Raw genomic sequence first — 18,636 nt, 5'->3', positions numbered from 1 at the left:
TAGAGTCTTCGGGATGACCGCTCCCAAGTAGAGGAGGTTGCCCTCTGCCAGGATAGGCAGCTGAAGTTGTTCCTAGAAGTTCGCAACCAAGTGTGGGGACACGGGCTTGCTGAGGGCCGTAGGTCGATGCGAGACCACCTCTTAAGGAGTCCAGAGCTGCGTTCGCTGTCATTCACGAAATATCTGCGAGGCCTTAATCTTGCCGACATTCCTACCAACAAGGCAGCAACCTGGGGATGAAAGAGATGTCTGACGCTTTCCCAAGTCTGGTTGTTCCCGCACCAGTCACTCCAGGGCCAGGTGATCCTGATGCTCCAGAGATTGGTGCTCCCGGCGCTGAGACTTGACTGTTCCATGCCTTAATTTCCCAACGTGTTGCAGCTCAATTGTTTTGTTCTTCCTTTTCTACCCTTTTTGGCTGAATGTATGTACCTGCATTTTGTCGCCCAACGACTTGTATATAAAGTTAATTAATGAAAATATCTTGCTCTTTCATCGTATCAAGTTGCCCATTATGTTTTCTTTTCGTGCATTCTCTCATTTCTCTCTTCTTTTTTTTTTGGTGGCAGGCCTGGGGGAGTTTTGGCGTAGGAGTCCGTAGGGTTCCTACCAACCCCCCTAGCCGGTCGTTCATTTGTCTGTGTTGCACTCGTTTGCCTTTATTGGATAGTTGTCCTCCCAGGACCTCCTGCGATCTTTCTCGACGATGCCTTCCCAATTTCTATCATACCCGCTGGCCATAGCCGGCTATGTCTTTTGTATATTCCCTTTTCCACCATTCCATTCCTCTTTTTTGTTTTTTTTTTGTGGCCGACCTGGGGTGCTGGCCACAAGGATCTGCTATACAGGGCTTTAAGGCCCACCCCGCCAGTACCCGTGTAATAGCCCACTAGAAATTCACTAGTGAAATTTCTATTGATTTTAGGAATCTCGTGAAAACTCTATAACCTTTTACAAATCAACCAATCACACGGGTTTTAGCCTGTCAACATAGTAAGTGTTATTACTCACTATGGTAGTTGAAATATGAGTTTAATTATTTGAGATAGTTAGAAGTGTCAGAATATGTTTTGATCTACACCATTAGATTCAATTGATTATTTACAATTTTATGGCGCAATAGCCCATTTTCATAATTCTAGACGAAATGTCGATTCGAAATTGTGAAATTATTTTTTAGAGGCACTTCAAGGTTGTGTTTCGGTAAAGGAATTTCACTATAGGTTAATATAAATATTTAAGATTTTTTAGTACTAAGTTTGTTATGCATTTCTTCGAAGTGAATAGTAACCTCGATAAGCACACACAGTGCAGTGTTTTCAAAATCACAATGTGGAATGTCTAAATAAGGTTAGAGAAGTTTTATTTGGACACTTGGCAAGATCTTAGCCACACATAGTGAATAGTATTAGACACTTGGTACCATGAGGTACCATTAGATAGATTTGTGAAGGAAATCAAGGTGTGAGATCATGCCACCGAAGTAAAATTTTGTTTCATCTAATCAACCAAATTGTGCCAGACTAAAGAAGATTTCAATCCTAGCGAAACTCTAAATGGTTGGAATCCAATTCAAACCCCAAAAGCTTGGTTGAAACCGAAACCCTAAACGATTTCCCAGACCCTAAAGTTAGCCTCCAAACCCTTTTTAATCTAATTTCTAGCATTGCGTTTAATCACTTGATTAAATCACTTTCACATGCTATTAATTAATCAAACCCTTATTATAAAATCATTATACAACCTTTTAAACCTTGGAAATTTGATTGGGCCAAGAAAAACTGGATTTGGGTTTGATAGCATCTCAAACCCTAACCAAACCCCCTTTAAACCCCAAATTGAAGCCCACTTGGTTGAGGCCCACCAAGGCCCACGAATTTGGCCACCTTGGCAAAAAATTTTGAAGAAGCTTACTCCCTCACATGGCAAACCATTGGCTGCACCCAATAGTGTATTGATGTGAAGGAAAAATCCACCATATCAACCTCCATATCTCACAACTGCTGCAAGCAGTCCTTGCTCCTCTCTATTCTCCACTTTATGTCACATAACCACCTCCAATCAAGGGTCATTCAATTCCATAACTTCCCCCCTCCAGAATTCTAAATTCGTGCAAGACACATTCACTCCCTTTTATCACTTCTTCGCTCCGTTCTTAGAGAGAAATTCAAAATAGCTTTCTCGAGCAGATTTTTGGGTCTTTTTGCATCGCGATTTTTTACCCCTTTTAAGTATTTTTGCACGATGACTCCTTCATAAAATTTGTTCGTCTTTGAGTGTTTCGGTGGATATCTTATTAGTCTCATTCCATGCTCATTTGGTCGGTCAAAAGTATTTTTAACCATGGAAAGGTGATTTTGGGCATGAAACTGGAGAGTGTTATGGTTTGGAAGTTTTGACCAAGCTAGTGGACATATCTTGGTCCGCAAATTTTATGCAGTGTTGTTAGCATGTGTTTATGAATGTTCATTAAGGTGTTGTTGCATGAATAAAACTTTTGATGATAGATTTCCTTAGATCTAGGAACTTGAAAACTTATGTTGTTAGCAAGTGGAAAAATAGTTTTTGTTCTGTGAAACATTGAATGTTTTGTGGTTTAATCTTATTCCAGAGGCTTTGATATTTTTATGTAGTGATCCTAAGCCTCTTATATACATGTTAGGATGTTATTTTGAAGATATTTAGTTTTAATTTTAAAGATATGATTTTTCTATGCAAAAGGATTTTGGTTAGACCTAAGATTTGTTGTTATTGGGTTAGATCTATGTTTTATTGAGTTTTAACCATGTGATTTTAAGATTGATGGTTGGATCCTCTTTAGGACACATTTGTAAACCATGTGATGCGGTAATTTGAAGATCACATGTCTTTAAAACATGAATCAAGAGATTGATCAAAGTTAGCTGAGAGAAAATTTTCTGTTTTTGTACTAAGTATAAAACCAAAAACTCCAAGTGTTGTTTTGTAATTTTTGGTGACTTTTGTTTGATGATTTAAAGTATGGCTGATCTTAGGATGGTGTTATGAATATGTTAGAAGTAAGATTTGATTTTTTTAAATTTTTGGAGATGTTTTTATTAAGGTCAAAACTTGTGATTTAAGGGTTTACTTTTTGTTAAAAAGTTTGGGTCTTGTTACAAAAAGTTTGATGTTGATGAGTACAAGTTATAGCACCTGGCCCATAGTGTTGATTCCGTACAATCTTCCACTATGGAGGTGCATGAAGGCGCCCGACTTTTTGTTAGCTTTACTTATCCCTAGCCTGAGATCACCTGTGAATGACATTGACGTATTCATGCAGCCGTTGATTGAAGAGCTAAATGAGTTATGGCAAACAGCCGCTAGAACTTTTGATGCATCCATGTCGACATCTTTTCATTTGCATGCTACGGTAATGTGGATGATAAATGACTTTCCAGCATATAGGAATCTTTTTGGCTAGAGTACGAAATGGAAGTTAGCATATCCGACGTGTAATAAAGAAGTTGCTAATGAGTGGTTAAAATATTCTCAAACGTTGTGTTTCACGGGTCATCGATGCTATCTACCAGCAAATCATGCATGGAGAAGAGAATGTACTAAGTTTGATGAGAGAGTAGTGGACATAATTGTACCAAATGAGTTGTCTGGGGAAGAAATAGTAGAACAACTGGTACATGTTAGAGCGAACAATTTTGGCAAAGGTGAGGGAAAGAACAAGAGAAAACGAGGTGTAATAGAATTGAATTGGATAAAGCGTAGTATTTTTTTTTACTTGCCGTATTGGTCGTCCAACATGTTGCGACATAGTTTGGATGTAATGCACATAGAGAAAAATATATGTGATAATATACTGGGTATATTGATAAGCATTAACAAAAAGACGAAAGACACGATCAAGACGAGGAAAGATCTTTAGAGAATGAGAATTAAACATAATCTATATTTGTGGGTGGAAGGCAATAGGGTAGTCATGTCGCATGCATGTTTCACCATGATGAGGGAGGAGAGGATGAACTTTTGCAAATGGTTTCAAGGTATGAAGTCGTCAGATGGTTATGTTTCAAATATTGGTAGATGCGTGAGCCCTAATGACTGGAAAATCAGTGGATTGAAAAGTCGTGACTGTCACGTATTTTTGCATAAGTTATTACCTATGGGAATTCGTGGGAATCTGACATCTAATGTATGAGTCGCCATATCCAAACTCTGTATGTTTTTTAAGGATTTGTGCGCTCGGGTAGTAAATCGAGATGTGTTGCGAAAATTCGAAGAAAACATTGCAACTATACTATGTAAATTCGAGCAAATCTTTCCACCATCATTTTTTCATGTCATGGTCCATTTAGTAATACATTTACCGCGAGAGTACTGTTGTGTGGACCGGTGCAGGTCCGTTGGATGTATCCAGTTGAAAGATATTCGAGTTGACTGAAGCACACTATTGGGAATAAAGCGAGAGTAGAGGGTTCAATAGCAGAGGCCTATATACACGATGAATGGTTAACATTTTGCTCTCTATATCTTTGTGGTGTTGAGACAATTTAATCGTCAAGAGAGAAATGCTGATTTTGCTACTCCGTCTCCTCGTGAGCTATCAGTGTTTTCCCATAATGTACGACCAGTGGGTGCACAAAATGTTTACGATTTAATTGATGGAGAGTTGGATAAAGTTCATTGGTATGTGCTAAATAATTTCTGGAAGATTGATGATCATCTCAAGTATGTCGTTGCATGCTTCGAATAATTCTAGTTTTCTTCAAGTTTAACTATAACTGTAGTGCTCAAAATATACTTCTTTTGCACTTATATATAATAGTTAGCACATGGAAAAACTTAGGACGAAAGGCATAGAGAATATAGAGGCAAGACACGAGGAAGAATTTCTCGGATGGTTTGAAGAACATGTATGAACTGAAATTATATATAAGTTACATTTTGAAACTTTTAACTCTTGGTAACTTTTAATAAATATATATTATTTCAATTGTTAGATTTTGGAACAACGTGCTTGTGATTCCAGATCAATTTCTCCTAAATTGTATGCATTGGCCTGTAGCCCCTCAAATAGAGCACTTCGATACACTACATGTATGGTTCGAGGTTATAGATTCCATACTCTGGATTGTGAACGTAATAGAAAGACTCAAAACTCTAGTGTGCTAGTCGAGGGGAGCCATGAAACAGATGATATTGACTATTATGTGTCATATGTGATATAATTGAATTGAAATAGTAGAGAGATAACTTGGTGAGTCATACAAAAATTTATCCCTAAAAATATATATAAAGTAGGAACGAGTGCAAATTACGAGAATAGTGGAGATGAAGATGACACTCCGATTGTAGAGGCATACCAGGAAGATGGAGAGGGTATTAACTTGTTTGTTGACCTTGGTGCACTCGAGTTGCTCTCCTTGTGTAGAGATGATGTCCCACCCGTCCATATTAAATGATCATTCAATTTAAGTAAGTGAGGAGGAAGAAGAAGAAGAAAAAGAAGGGTCAGAAGATGAAGACGAATCAGAATCTGGGCAGGATGTAGATAAGGACGAAGAAGAGGTTGATGATGATGAAGAAGATGTTATTGAAGGAGATTCTGAAACAAGCATTGAAAATACATTCGAAGATGAAGAATAAAAGTACAAAATATTTTATTTATATAGGTGACTATAAAATATTATACTATTCATAATTTCTTCTAATTAATTTTCTTTGATATAATTAATCATTTTCAAAGATGCCGCCAAAACGACAACGAAGAAATCTGCCTCCGCCAAGTCCAAGTCCTTAATCCATTGAGGACTCCCCACTCATAAAATCTACTACTGAAGATCAAGTTAACACACGAAAGAACAACAACCAGTCGACACCTACTAGTAAGGAAATATTGCCGTTGATAATTAATTATATAGTTATTAATTTTGTCTCAATAACTATATAACTATAATTATACTATTATCATATAGTTGATGCATCTGCATATTGCGGTTGTTGGTATTTCTCTTGAGAGAAATGAAGGCACGGAAAACTCAAGATCATCATTCCTGATAATTCTACTAGAGGAGTTGATGATAGTACATCATCGCTTTCCTCCTATCTTAACACAGTAGTTCGAGCTTATGCTCCATTTTATGTGCGTTCATGACGAGATGTTCCGAATGAGATTAAGGAGTACATTCGAAGTGGTGTGCTGGTGAGTTTAGTTTGAGAGTACATTTTTTCACCTAGATTAGTATATCATATTTTTAACCTGATTCACTTATTAGGATGAATTCGACCTTAACTTTGGCCGTAGTGAGGATTTGAGAACTATGAATTAGTTGATTCCTACATTATTCCGACGTCATAAGGGACGATGTCATAACCATTTCAAGAAATTTGAGACGTTGGAAGAGGCTGCGCAGTCTCCTTTCCGGCAGATGAAGTTAGATGATTGGAGAAAGTGTTGTGATCTTTTCGCATCTCCCGATTATCAGGTATTTTACATTATTTTTTAAAATCATATTATATGTATATATTAGATCATATTTTTTCTATATATTATATGTATATATATTACAATTAACATTCTTAATTAATTTGTAGCACTTGAGTTCTACAAATGCACAGAATAGATCCACTCTTACTGTCCACCATCATACTGGTTCAAGGTCATTCCACCGTCTTGCTGAAAAAATAGTAATTAAAAAATTATAGAATTCATTTATTTTTCTGATATTCTTTTATTTAAGTACTAACAATATCTTTTTAAAATTGCTAATGTCGATTTGTTAAAAATGTGATAATCCTGAAATCTTTTCCGTCATTCATGTGTATGCTGCTGCTCACACTAATGAGCATAGTAAGTGGATGGATCTTGTCGCTGCAGTTAATTATGTAAGCAATGTTAATTTTGTTAAATAAATTATGCAACATGTGAATAATTTATTTTTTATTTTTATTTCTTTTAATACGTTACTTATTAATGATCATTACCATTTAAATTGCAAGAAAAATTGATGGAGATGTAGTCAGCTTCTAGAGAATCCTCTCCTAGTGACAAAGACATATTCACGCAAGTGCTCGGGCCGCAATCTAGTATGAGACGATCTTTCAAGTATAGATATTCAACCTCATCGACTTCACAAATTAATAATCTTTCAAGTAGAGACGCGTTTGCAGGACCAACAGAGAGATCAGGAGGAAAGAATACGCAGTGAAGTCCAAGAGTAAGTGCAGAGGGAGATGATGGTACAAATAGAGCGTATTATGTCGTTACAACAGAATCTCGGTGGGCGAGGAAAAAAGAAGAAATAAATTTTATCAGGGTATATAACTAATTTTAATATTTAATTTTGAAATTTTATAAGATATTGTTAGTTGTTAATTGATGGTATGTAATATGATACAATTGATATATTTTAAAATTTTATGAAATTAGTATTTCTAATCTGTACGTTCGAATGTAAATTAAAAATGTTCGAACATTGATTCACATTTGAACCAACATTCAAACGTGAATACACAAAACTATATAGTAATATTCAAACGTAGGCCTCAATGTTCGAACGCACTCACCCTCAAACAAACAAAACGTTCAAATGATTAAATGATTAATGTTTGAACATACCTCCGAACGTACCACTCGCGTTCGAACGCTCATTCGTTTACATTCGAAATAACGTTTGAACGTTAAACTCATTACGTTTGAACATTGGTTCGTTAACATTCGAACGAAAATTTGAATGTTTACTGTAATTAACATTCGGACGTAAATATGATACATTCGAACTATAATCAACGAACGTCAACTTCTGTCATTCGAACGTCAATCGGTTGGGTTGTCATTCAAATGTTCATTGGACGTCTAAATGTTACTTTTTGTGATAGATCTCAACTGTTAGAAAAAAAAGCGAACGATCGAACATTCAACCAAACGGAACACCTCCAACCGTTACTAAAAATACTTTTAGTGACGATTAACAATAAACCGTCACTAATTATTTTCTGTGATACACATTAGGTGACAGTTTGAAACCACATTAGGTGACGGTTTGAAACCGTCACCAAATATCTTTAATGATATTTTGATAATTTTTAGTGACGGTTTTCTCTATTACGAAAGCCAAATTGTGTTGTAATGTAGGGGATAATAATGGTAAAACAAACTTTGAAAGATGGGGCAATTAATATTCTAAAGACAAATTTCATTCACAATCCCAGTACACAAAAAGATATAGCGCTAGGCCTCATGATGATCTGGAGCATAATTAGAAAAGAGGAATACAATAAATTATTAATTGTAAAAGAGTTTGAGACTTTTGGTTGTCACGATCCGATATGCCCTTTGGGCCTAGTAAGCTCTGAAAATATTGGTCAACTTTTTTTTAGAAAATTTTTAGATATAATTATTATATTCTTATACATCATTTAAAAATATATAACTTTATTTTTTTATTCTCATTTTTCTTAATATATGAAATATAAAATATAAAGCATAAAGATAAAAATATAAAATCACATATTTTTAAATAATGTGCTGAAGTGTTAATCTTCTGTATAGTTTAACTCTTTTTTTTATATATATTATAATAATTAATTAAATTTCTTCACACGTGAAAACGAAGCCAAGCAACTTGACCGCCTTCTTGGACCAATTAATGTATAAGTATAAAAAAACTCTCGTTTAGTTTATTTAATTGTTTTTTAAAAAAAAAAAACTTATTTGAAAGTCAATTTATTCATACACAAAACAGATTATTGATATATATAACGATTTACAACATATAAAAAAATAGTATTCATCCAAGACACTCGCTCCGATCGAATTGATTCTCAAAACTTTGTTTTGATATTGAAAAATTATCTCAATTCATCTCATCTTATCATTATAATTTTTTTAAATTCTTACAGAAAATATAATAAACAATTAAATTTTTTTAAATCTCAAAAAAATAATAATATTATAAAATAATATTATAACAATATTTTATTCAAACTCATTTAAAACCATCTCATGATCTTATCTCAACTCAACTCATTATCTAAACCGCACCAAGTTTTCAATAAAATTTATATCTACCATTATTGAACCCGTGTCATGTGGTTCAGTATGGATCATATATCCGTCGAGAAGAAAGCAATTAGGAATTAAATTAATTCATTTGTTTTGAAAAGTAATTTTTTCTTAATGCATACCCGCAGTGCTGATCAAAATAATTAACTACTACAAATCATGTACCATCTTGCTTTATTTGATTCCATTTTGTAGTAACTTTCGTTTCTTTTCTTTTTTTGTATTTTTTACTGTCATCCAGGGCTAAATTAGGTCCTAAAGAAGTGATTAATCTACCTTGGAACTGGCTGGATCCCTAAGTAGGGGATAATAATATTCTGAAGACAAATTATTTCATTCACGATCCCACAGTACATAAAAAGATATAGCTAGGCCTGATGATCTGGAGCATAATTAGAAAGGCTGAGAAATACAAGGTACATATTATTACTTATTTGGTCCAGAAAGGCCATATATATATGGGTGATGCTACAGCCCCCGCTGGGGGTGTAGTGTTATTTTACATGTGTTTTATTTAAGTAATTTTTTATATAGATCTTTTATTATTTTAAAATGTTTTAAAAAAATAAAATAAATTTAGAACATCGTTAAAAATACTTCCTTAATTAGAAAGTAAAAAAAAAATCATTAAAATATACTTTCTTAATCACGAAGTAAAATAAAAAAATATTTGTTTATGATTTTTTATTTTACTTCGTGATTAAGAAAGTATTTTTTAATAATATTTTGAATTTTTTTATTTTTTAAAAATATTTAAAATTATTAAAAAAATCTATATAAAAAACAATTTAAAAAAAAAAAACAAATAAAAAATACACTAATCTCCAGCGGGAGCTCCAAGCGGGAGCTCCCAGCGAGAGATATAGCATTTCCCTATATATATATATATATATATATGTAAACACCCAGACAACGATTATCCTTTTTTTGTCAGAGAAATAGTCACATTCATGATGCTGCTGCTCTCTTTGGAAATGCTTCCAGCAAGAATTTCTTTGTACTTGCGGAAAACCTCCTCTATGATTGCATCTCCAAAATGACTGACAAGAAAAGGTTCGGCCACAGCTCTTACGCACATTGCACTATCGGCAAGTGCCTCAGACAAGTTGCGCTCACCAAATACTCCATTTGAGTTCAGTAACCTCCAAGCGATCAATAGAGAAAGAACTCTCCATCAAAACAACAGATTTCGCTTCTGACGCAGATGGCGCATAGTGAGGTAGGTTGAAGGAGTCTAGTTTTTCTTCTCCAATAAGTCCCTATATGTATCATATAAAGATGAGCAACATATGTTTCATCCGTCGTCGACTAATGCTACGTAAAAAACTTCAAATAAACAAGTCTCATACAAGTATTTTGTATGCATACCTTATCGACCATGTCACTGAGTGCGATTACTAAAACCTCCCAAATGTAACAACACTCTTTGCTGTTGCTGGATGGATCCCCACTTTTTCTCCCCATAAACTTTAAAACCATTCGCCCTCCTACCACCAACTCCTCTGCACGAGACTTCAAAAACATTGAGAAATCCATTTGAAACTGCGCATAGTAAGCCTTTGCCACATTTGGAGGGCTTTTGCTTGAGATATAAATGCTCCTTTTGTAAGGCCCAGTTTTATTTTGGTGAGGCCGGTTCGTGCGTTAGGGCCCAGCCCCTTTTCCTTGGTGGTGTGCGAACGGCGTCGTTTTGAAGGTTAGTAATTCCTTCCTCAGCTCTTCTCTTTTTCCCCCCGATTTCTTTTCCCCCTCTTCCTCTTACGGTTTCTTTTCTTTTCCTTCTCCTTCTGGGTTTTCCCTCGTGCAGTCTCACTCTTCACAGGTAACCCACTTTTGCCGACCGCTCTTCTTTGTTTTCTTTGGGTTGTTTTCGTGCCTCTGAATCAAATAATCTCCTCATTTCGATTTTTCCCTCCATGGCAGCAGATCACAGTGCTTCTCCCTAGCGTGTACCTCTGTTTTCGGTTGTTGGTTTTTTTTTTCTCTTCTCCTCTTCATACGCGGCTCTTCCTCTTCCACTTGGTGATTTTTCTGCCTACAGGTATCTCTTTCTTCCTCTCTTTTATTCTTCATGTTAGACCCTGAAATTAACCCTCTCAGTCGACCCTCTCTGTTTCAGCACTTGCAGTTTTAGTTGTTGCTTGTGGTTTCTGGTTCTTGGGCTTTCGGTTTTGGCTTTTCGTGTAACCAATGAAGCCATTATTGGAGAATTTTATTTTTTTTCGTTGGTAAGCCATTTTTCATTCTTGGTCTCATGCGCACGCACACACACTTTCACTTCAAGGCAGTTTATTTTCACTTCAATGATATACTTGAAAGTGTTGTTCATGAGTTCTCGGTCATTTTTGTGAGTAAGCCAACACTTTGTATTGGAATGGTCTTAGAATTGTGGATTATTGTGGGTTGGTCGAGCAGTAAACCGAGTGACATTTGGAATTGTTTAGGGGCTGTTTTTGTACTGTTCGGGTTTCTATACGACTGTTTGAAGTGGAGGTTAAATTATTTGGAATTACTTTGTTGTTGTAGTTTTGATTGAGTTGTGAGGATTGCTTGGAGTTAGGGGCCTTTGAAGTGGGGTTTATATTTTGATTATTTGGTGTTGGACGTTGACTTTGGAGGGTGTTTTAGTAAATATAAAGATTAGTATATAGTATTTTGGATTGAAATTAGGGTTGTCCAGCTTACTACATGGTTGGCTTAGTAAGCTATTTTTTTGCTATAATATGGTTTGGGATTGTGGGTTTTAATTATTTAGATGGAGGTTGTGTCATTTCTTCTTTTAACACTTAGTTTATATATTTTATTTTATGAATAGGTGAGTGCAGGTAGTAATTCTCCAAGTCACCAGGGTTTGGGGCGTTACACCTGATCAATTGAAGATCAGGGCAAAAGATGTGGCTAAGACGGCGTTCAGGACCCAATATGGCCATTATAAGTTTTTGGTAATGCCTTTTGGCCTGACTAACGCCCCATCAGTATTCATGTACTTGATGAACAGGGTATTCCACGAGTTTTTGGATAAATTTGTGGTGGTTTTTATTGATGATATACTGATTTACTGCAAAAGCAAGACTGAGCATGAAGAACATTTGAAGTTAGTACTTGGGACACTCAGAGATAAGTAGTTGTTTGCTAAGTTGAAGAAGTGTGAATTTTGGCTTGATTCAATCACGTTTCTGGGACATGTAGTCTCGAAAGATGGCATTTCAGTGGACCCAGGAAAAGTGGAATCAGTGGTTAATTGGTTGGCACCGAAGAATGTTCACGAGGTTAGAAGTTTTTTTGGGATTGGCGGGTTATGACCGTCGATTCATTGATGGGTTTTCTAAGATAGCAGTTCCTCTCACTACACTCACCAGGAAAAATAATAAGTTTGAATGGATAGCAAAGTGTGAAGAAAGTTTCCAGGAGTTGAAACAGAGATTAGTGACAGCCCCGGTGTTAACAGTTCCCACAGCTAGAAGTGGATTTGTTGTCTATAGGGATGCATCTAGGCTTGGATTGGGTTGTGTACTGATGCAACATGGGAAGGTTATAGCTTACGCCTCACACCAACTAAAAGTATATGAACAGAATTATCCTACACATGATCTGGAACTAGCGGCAGTCATTTTTGCACTCAAGCTATGGAGACACTACTTGTATGGGGAAAAGTGCGAAATTTTTACGAATCACAAGAGTTTGAAATATTTCTTTACTCAGAAGGAATTAAATATGAGGCAGAGGAGATGGCTTGAGTTGATCAAGGATTATGATTGCACCATTAATTATCACCCAGGCAAGGCTAATGTTGTAGCCAACGCCCTAAGCAGGAAGTCAATGGGATCGACGGTTGCAGCCCTTACCACTCAGCATAGATTGTTGATGGACTTAGAAAGAGCCGGTATTGAAGTCATTGCTAGTGATACAAATGCCTTCATGGCTAGTTTAGTAGTTCAACCTGCCTTGATAGAGATCAAAACTGCTCAGGAAGTGGACTCAGGGTTGATGAAGCTAATGGAAGAAGTCGGGAGCGGGGACAAAGCTGATTTTAATATTTTCGAGGATGGAGTTTTGAGGTTTAGAGGTAGAGTATGCATACCTGCTGATGATGAACTAAAAAGGGTAATTCTTGAAGAGGCACACCGTTCTTTGTACACTGTTCACCCAGCGAGTACCAAGATGTATCGGGATTTGAGAGAGTCTTTTTGGTGGAATGGCATGAAAAGAGAAATTGCTAAGTTTGTCGAGCAATGCCTAACTTGCCAACAAGTGAAGGCGGAGCATCAGAGACCTACAGGGTTGTTACAGCCACTCCAGATTCCAGAGTGGAAGTGGGAGCATATCTCCATGGACTTCGTGACAGGTCTACCAAGGACCTTAAGCGGACAAGATGCGATATGGGTGATCGTGGATCGCTTAACGAAGACCGCCCGTTTTGTGCCCATTAAAGTTTCTTATAAATTGGAGAAACTAGCTGAACTGTATGTGCGGGAGATAGTGAGGTTGCATGGAGTACCGGTAACCATTGTGTCGGATAGAGATCCTCGTTTTACATCTAAGTTTTGGCAAAGCTTACAGGAGGCAATGGGTACTAAATTAAGTTTCAGTACTGCTTTTCACCCTCAGACAGATGGATAGTCAGAAAGAACTATTCAGATTTTAGAAGACATGTTGAGAGCGTGCATGATGGATTTCAAGGGATCTTGGATACAACATTTACCATTGGTCGAGTTTGCTTATAATAATAGTTTCCAGGCTAGCATTGGGATGGCACCCTACGAGGTTTTGTATGGCAGAAGGTGTAGATCTCCTTTGTTTTGGGATGAAGTAGGTGAAAGAAAACTTCTGGGGCCAAAGATTATTCAGCAGACCACAGAAAAGTTAGATACCATTCGGGCTAGAATGAAAGCAGCTCAAAGCCGACAGAAGAGTTATGCAGATAAACGCCGCCGTCAGTTAGAGTTTGAGATTGGAGATAAGGTATTCTCGAAGATTTCACCAATGAAAGGAGTTATGAGATTCGGAAAGAAGGGTAAGTTGAGTCCTAGATACATTGGACCGTTTGAGATTCTTGATCGGATTGGACCAGTGGCTTACAGGGTGGCTCTACCACCAGCATTCTCGGGAGTGCATAACATATTTCACGTGTCTATGTTGAGAAAGTACATCCATGACCCCACTCATATTATAAATTATTAACTCCTTCGAATTCAAGAGGATATGACCTATACTGAGGAACCAATGCAGATTTTGGACAGGAAAGAGCAAGTGTTACGAACTCGAACTATTCTGTGGTTAAAGTATTGTGGAATAATCATGCTACCAGTGAAGCATCTTGGGAATTCAAGGAAAAGATGCGAGTAAAGTATCCTCACTTGTTCGAAGGGAGTTTTTATAGCTTGTAGCAAATTTCGAGGACGGAATTTTTTGTAAGGGGAGGAGGATGTAACGCCCAATTTTATTTTGGTGAGGCCAGTTCGTGCGTGAGGGCCCAGCCCCTTTTCCTTGGTGGTGTGCAAACGGCGTCGTTTTGGAGGTTAGTAATTCCTTCCTCATCTCTTCTCTTTTTCCCCCCGATTTCTTTTCCCTCTCCTCCTCTTACGGTTTCTTTTCTTTTCCTGCTCCTTCTAGGTTTTCCCTCGCGCAGTCTCACTCTTCACAGGTAACCCACTTTCGTCGACCGCTCTTCTTTGTTTTCTTTGGGTTGTTTTAGTGCGTCTGAATCACATAATCTCCTCATTTCAATCTTTCCCTCCATGGCAACAGATCACTGTGCTTCTCCCTAGCGTGTACCTCTGTTTTCAGTTGTTGGTTTTTTTTTCCTCTTCTCCTCTTCATACGCAGCTCTTCCTCTTCCACTTGGTGATTTTTCTGCCTACAGGTATCTCTTTCTTCCTCTCTTTTATTCTTCATGTTAGACCCTGAAATTAACCCTCTCTGTCGACCCTCTCTGTTTCAGCACTTGCAGTTTTAGTTGTTGCTTGTGGTTTCTGGTTCTTGGGCTTTCGGTTTTGGCTTTTCGTGTAACCAGTGAAGCCATTACGGGAGAATTTTAGTTTTTTTTGTTGGTAAGCCATTTTTCGTTCTTGGTCTCATGCGCACGCACACACACTTTCACTTCAAGGCAGTTTATTTTCACTTCAATGATATACTTGAAAGTGTTGTTCATGAGTTCTCGGTCATTTTTGTGAGTAGGCCAACACTTTGTATTGGAATGGTCTTAGAATTGTGGATTATTGTGGGTTGGTCGAGCAGTAAACCGAGTGACATTTGGAATTGTTTAGGGGCTGTTTTTGTACTGTTCGGGTTTCTATACGACTGTTTGAAGTGGAGGTTAAATTATTTGGAATTACTTTGTTGTTGTAGTTTTGGTTGAGTTGTGAGGATTGCTTGGAGTTAGGGGCCTTTGAAGTGGGGTTTATATTTTGATTATTTGGTGCTGGACGTTGACTTTGAAGGGTGTTTTAGTAAATATTAAGATTAGTATATGGTATTTTGGATTGAAATTAGGGCTGTCCAGCTTACTACATGGTTGGCTTAGTAAGCTATTTTTTTGCTATAATATGGTTTGGGATTGTGGATTTTAATTATTTAGATGGAGGTTGTGTCATTTCTTCTTTTAACACTTAGTTTATATTTTTTATTTTATGAATAGGTGAGTGCAGGTAGTAATTCTCCAAGTCACCCGGGTTTGGGGCGTTACACCTTTTGTTATTCTCCAAGTGTTCAGGAACCTAATTATGAACAGAAACAATAGTATTCATTATGTATTTCGTAGTTTTAATACACTTAATTGAAACAATAGTATTCATTATGTATTTCGTAGTTTTAATATACTTATTAGACACAATAGTATTAAAACGTACGCCAATCCACATATTCAAATTACTAGAAACTTATTATCTAGAATAAAGAAATTATGGGAGGAGCTCAAAGGGCAAGCCGAGGCTTGATGTAGATCTTAACTGGGGTAGGTCGAGAGTACTTCGAGACTCTACTTACACAAAAATCCTTAATTCGGCACCATCTCCAAGGTTTGAAACTCTACTTACACTGGATGTAAGGTTGTAATCGATCTGAGCCAAGCCGGTGTTTGGCTTGCCGAGCTCGGCTCGACTCGACTCAAAATACTCGAGGCTAAGCTCAAGATTTTTTTTTTATTATTTGTTCGAGTTCGACTCGATAAGCTAAACTCTTAACTTGAGCTCGAGCTCAAGCTCGAGCTTGAATTGTTTATTTTTTGGATAAGATTTAATAATTAATAATTAATAAATTAAATAAAAAATAAAAGATCTAATATTGAATTTATACAACTAATAAATAGAACCTCTATTAAATTATAAAATTTTAAAAAGTTTATAAATAATTAATATCGAACTAGTTGATATTTATCCAAAATAACAATATATATATTATATACCTACATATATTATTAATATATGCACTTAATATGATAGCATATATCTATTTTATATATGGTTCACACATACTTGTATATGATTATTAAATTTTATCAACTAATTATTATACAAATTATAAAATATACCTATAAAGTATATTCACTATATATACATAAGTAATTAGATTATATATTATATATTTAATTATAAAAGTGGTATACTTATATTATTAGTTAATACATATATATATGTATGTATATATATAGGTGTATATATATATTTATCAATATATGAATGAGTTTTCATCGAGTCGAGCTAACGAGTCAACTCGAGCATAAACGAGCTAGCCTTAACGAGCCTTAGTCGAGTGTCGAGTTTTGTCGAGTATGTGTCATTCACAAATCGAGTGAGTATCTACTTTCACAAACAAGTTTTTTTTTTCTTCACGAGTCGAGTTCGATTCGAGTTTAACCCAGTGGGCTATCGAACAGACTGGTTCATTTACAGTCCTAACTGCATACAATCCCATTAGGTCAAGAGTTTGAAAGTACTCCACTTTGTCCTCTTATATCCCTAGTCGGCTGAGGAACTAATTTTCAATGACATGTTTGTTTATTTTCCTTAAAATCAATACTCTTGTTTATTCATTTCTTTTTGAAAATATTTTAGTTCATAGTGATCAACATATATAATGCAAAGATCACATTCATATTTACATTCTATATAACCAATGGAGGCTATATGAAGAAAAGGTAAAATGAAGACTCTTTTTGAGAAAAAGCCTGCCATAAAAGGAACCTGGAACTGCCAAGATGAAACACGGACCAGCATCCACCCCTAGTTGAGAACTGAACTTTTTATGGAAGCTTGGCAATAAGTTGAATATGACATTAAAGTCATTTTCCAGAAGGTCATTCAAGAACACTTGATATTCAGCTGACGGCTAGCCTTGTTGTCGGCGAAGCTTTTCCACTACCTTGATAAGTTTAGAAATTGCGAACAAAGTATTAGGTCCAGAAGAACAACCCAAGTCTGCAATGACTAGGCTTCTTGGTGAAGTGTTGTAGTAGAGATTGCTTATAGCTTCCTCCATGATGGGCATCGTCATAGATATCACCTTTAGCTGTCGAAAATCCGATAAAAGAATTTCAATGAGTTAATCAACAAGCTTAATGCCCATAAGTTGGCCGGTAGATAACTAATTCTCATCAATCAATTATTTTGACAATGAAATGAAAAACATATTTTGAATTATTAGTATACAAATGCATATGCATACGCGAGTGCACACACACGCTCATACAAATCACCTGAACTTTGGAGTTCATTGCATAACTTGTTTCTCCCATTCCTGCATTCATGATTTCGATCTCTCCTACTCTCTCTTTTTGTGATTTGGTAGCTGAGTGAGTTTGTGCTTATTGTGTTGGCGTAGAGGTACGCCTATTTATAGTGGTGATACGACAGCCACTGTCTCAAGAAATAGTATAATCTTTGTTTTACTGATCATATGGCTCGTGAAACACGTGGACTACATGTCAGGATTATCACGTGTCACTTACATTGCCAACAAGGCTTATATATCAACCATTTAATATTCTAGTTTCACGCCCATCTTTGTTCACATTGAAAAGGAGATATAATTGGAATAAGTTTTGGCCAAAACACACACACGATGAAAAGTTAGCGATTTAATTAATTTTATGTAAGAAAATTTTTGAAAGTGTTGTGCACGGAATTGAAATTTACTCTATAAAGATATATCCAATGGATCATGCCTTGAAGATCGGCTTCCCGACCTCCAAAAAATAAAAATAAAAACGTTTTGGCCAAAATGGGGTTCGAGAAAATTCTTCAAATCCAATCGATCATGTATTAATTTGCTAAGACTAAGAGACGTGTACGTCCTTCAAATATGTGTAATAAGAGACGTGTTATATTTAGTGGTCATTGTCACTCCTTAATTAAATCATTTTCATCTACCATCTACGTGCGAACTACATGCACGTCCTGAATCTAATATCATTAATTAGTTCTGCCGAAGTATGTCGTTTTGAAAATATAAAAGACGTATTTTTATAGACTTTCGCTTCAAAATCTGAAGGAAACTTACATGCATGCGTTTCTTAACTGCTCGTATGAGTAGTCTTGCCAGCTAGCGTACGTTATCTATCTGCTTTATTCACTTGAAAAAAAACGTTTTTGTTGAAGTACTTA

At 36.2% G+C, this 18,636-nt stretch overlaps 1 pseudogene; it reads right to left on the bottom strand.

Moving 5' to 3' along the window:
* Window positions 1-9,953: 9,953 nt before the first annotated feature.
* On the bottom strand, window positions 9,954-17,780 carry LOC108991172 (annotated as a pseudogene).
* Between the last annotated feature and the right edge of the window lie 856 nt (window positions 17,781-18,636).

This window comes from Juglans regia, chromosome 11, assembly GCF_001411555.2.
Source record: "Juglans regia cultivar Chandler chromosome 11, Walnut 2.0, whole genome shotgun sequence".
Classification (NCBI taxonomy): Eukaryota; Viridiplantae; Streptophyta; class Magnoliopsida; order Fagales; family Juglandaceae; genus Juglans; species Juglans regia.
This window is presented reverse-complemented; position numbering and strand designations above follow the sequence as displayed.